Source organism: Aegilops tauschii, chromosome 7 (assembly GCF_002575655.3).
Source record: "Aegilops tauschii subsp. strangulata cultivar AL8/78 chromosome 7, Aet v6.0, whole genome shotgun sequence".
Taxonomy (NCBI): Eukaryota; Viridiplantae; Streptophyta; class Magnoliopsida; order Poales; family Poaceae; genus Aegilops; species Aegilops tauschii.
The window spans coordinates 541,413,016-541,416,524 of record NC_053041.3 but is presented as its reverse complement, the minus strand read 5'-3'; the positions used below and the strand labels follow the sequence as shown (position 1 = coordinate 541,416,524).

Genomic DNA, 3,509 nt, shown 5'->3' with positions numbered 1-3,509 from the left:
GAAGCCATGATAAAATTGGTGTACTTCTTTTTATTGGAATTAAACCCTAGGTTGGCAGTTCATGTCTCTTATCATAGTTTTAGTATACTTGGCGATAGATTGGTCGCTTGGAGTCATCTACGATGGTTAGAGCATTTACTGGGAAGGAAAATTGCTTTTCCAAGGGAGATTGACATGTTTGTAAATCATTGCATTGATGCTATCAAAGAAGATAAAGAGGTACCTTATGTATATGGAACTATGTAGTAGTCAATAAGGGAATGATGGAATGACTTGAGTCAGATCCAACTAGATACATCAAAACATTGCGAAAAACACATGAATACCAAATTTGATATGATAGATTTTTATGTGCAGCCGAGTTCATGAAAATGGATGTAAAACACATATTTGAAGTTGGCGGAGCAAGGGTGGAACCTAGTAAGTTGTTACTCAGAATAGATAGAATGCACTGTTCACTTCACTGTGATAGAATCATAATAGTGAGTTCCGTCAGCGAGCTTCCATCTTGAGAATTTTTGTTAGGAGGCACTAGATATACAAGGTAATTCTTGGATGCTAGACATCTTTTGGCTGCTCTGAGTGCCACCCTCTTGCAAGCAAATAGGGCCAAATAGCTTCCCAAAATTGATCATTTAACTTCCCCTTAATTCTCCTAAAATCACCTGCTAAGGCGTTGGTTACATCTTTTCTAGCAAGCATGGAACAATTTATGCCTTTTGTCATGTCGGCTGAAACTGATAGACCTTTGTTTGTTTTTCATTTGTCTTGAACAAAATCCAATTATATTATGCTTCCCTTTACCAATCTCAACAACCTCAACAAATTTTTTTTGGGTCCAATAATGGCAGACATGTTCCTCTAAAGATGTTACGTTGGAGCCCAAAGACCTTAAAACCTGAAATATATAAAAGTAATTCAGCTCATATAGTTATGATGTGTGAAACAAATGTGCGGCTGTCAGTTAATTGGCAACACTTCATGTGGGAAAAGGTTGGCTATACAACCATGATTAGTGAATCATGCTAATAAATTACTAAAAAAGCATCAAACTGAAGTTGTTCTATTGTGTTAATACACCAGGCAACATATTTGCCTCATCATTTGAATCACCAAATTCATAGCAACATTTAGGGTATCATATGATAGGAAATACAATTAAATTCGGTAATCAACTCAAGTTATACTATTGTATGGATAATTCTTTGTTGTTGCCTTATAAAATGTCTATGTATAGTTACAAATTAGAGACATGTAGGTTTGTCAAGAAGACGTGGTATCACATGACTATTACAAGTATTTCACTATTGTTTTTTATAGATTTCTATCCGATTTTCATTGAAGGGACGTAATAATGTTTTAAACTAGTATCTATTTCTTGCTACAATCATGTAGAATGTTCTGGGCAAATCCCATAAATATCCGCATACAACCAAGTGGTTTAATTACTTTCTCTATAACAATTAGCTATCTACGTCGGATCATCCACTGGCTTTGGAAGACGCTCGGGTCCTCGATGCGGCTGGTAACTTACTATTGTGTTGTCCCAATGCAAGATTGGGTCATACGACAGGGATGGAATGCGGCGGCGGGTGGAATAAGCATAGGATTTTGATCTAGTTTTAGTTTGGAAGGTAGAAACGGAAACGACAATGGAGCGAGTATTTTTGAGTAGATCTCAGTTGTCTCGTATGATATGGGTTCTGTCCCATTCATTCATCAGAATGTTCTCCATATTTTCTAGTTCATCCTCTAAAAAAATTAACCTAGGGTGATGATATTGAAAAAATAACCTTGGGTGGTGCTCGAAAGACATGTTTTTTGGCCAAGTGACATCACCTACCATTTCACATGTTTGTTTGATTCGTACTCTTGGAATGAATAGATCGGGTGTGCTAGAATCAATGATAAAATGCGTTTTCCTATTTTTGTTGGAATTAAACCCTAGGTTTGCACCTTGGTAATAGATTCTTCGCTTGGAGGTAGATTGTTGGTCCGAGGGAGATTGACATGTTTGTAAGTTATAGCATTGATGCTATGAACTAAGACAAAGATCAACTTGATGTAGAAGGAACAATGTAGTAGTGAATAAAGAAATGATGGAATGACATGAGTCGGAGCCTACAAGATACTCAAAAACAATGCAAAAACATATGAATACTAACTTTGATATTATAGAGTTTTACGTGCCAATAAGTCATGAAAATTGATGTAAAACACATATTTGAAGTTGGCGGATGAGGGCTGGAGCCTCGTGCACTGTTATCAAGGATAGATGGATTGCACTGACCGCTTCTGCATCAGTCGTAGAATAGAAATATTGAGTGCCTTCGGTGATCTTCCATCGTGAGATTTTTTATAGTAGGCACTAGATATACAAGTCAATTCTTGGTTGTGCGGGCGTCTTTTGGCTGATGTGGGCATCACATCTTGCAAGCAAACAGGGCCAAACAACTTCCCTGAATAGATAACTTCGCCTTAGTTCTCCTGAAATCACATGTTAAGGCATTGACTATATCTTTTGTAGCAAGCATGGAACATTTTAATGAATTTAGGCATGTTTGGGGAAACCGATAGACCTTTGTTAGATTTGGATGTTTCCTGAACAAATCTTGTCAACCATGCTTCCCTTTACTAATGCCAACAACCTCAGCAGAAGTTTTTGGTCAAATGGTGAATTTCGGAGTGATGACACATTCCTATAAAGATGTTAGTTCAGAGCCCAAAGACCTTAAAACTTGAAATATGATAAAGTAATTCAGCTCATATAGTCGTGATGTATGAAACAAATATGCGAACGTTAGTTAATTGGCAGCACTAGGTGTGTGGAAAAGGTTGATTGTACAATCGTGATTAGTGAATCATGCTAATAAATTGGTGAAGATGCATCAAACTAAAATTTGTCATTATCTTGTGTTGTTACAGCAAGGAACATATTTGGCTTGATATCTCAATGATCAAATTCTTTGGAACATTTAAGATGTCATATGATAGGAAATACCATAAACTCAAGTAAGCAACTCAAGTTAGAATAGTTTATACTAGTGCATTGATAAGTCATAGCTGCCGAGTGATAATAAAGTCCATGTGTAGTTACAAAAAAGAACAACTCATGTAAATCTTATAATGAACCGCACACAGACCTGTCGATTTGTCAAGCCGAAGTGGTTTCGCATGACTATAACAAGTATTTCACCTACGTTTGTTATAGATTTATTTATCCTATTTTAATGAAATGTACGTAACAATGTTTTAAACAAGTGTTTATTCCTCGCCACAATCATGTAGAATGTTCTGGACAAATTCCATAAATATTCACATACAACCGCGTTGATTTACTTATTTTCTCAAAAACAATTAGCTATCTCTGACTGGTTATCCATTGACTTTTGGAGATACTCGGGTCCCCGACGTGGCAGGTATGACTTACCATTTTGTTGTGCCAAGATGCGAGATTGGGTAAGACAAAGGGGATGGAATGCGACCGATGATGGAATAACCCTAGGATT

At 36.7% G+C, this 3,509-nt stretch overlaps 1 long non-coding RNA gene across 1 annotated transcript; it reads right to left on the bottom strand.

Annotated features, from left to right (window-relative positions):
• Positions 1–319: 319 nt before the first annotated feature.
• LOC141026406 (uncharacterized) lies at positions 320–2,699 on the bottom strand. Its single transcript, XR_012188485.1, has 2 exons — positions 2,291–2,699; positions 320–898 (listed from the first exon to the last, which is right to left on the bottom strand). It is a non-coding gene; the product is annotated as an uncharacterized lncRNA (long non-coding RNA).
• Positions 2,700–3,509: the final 810 nt, after the last annotated feature.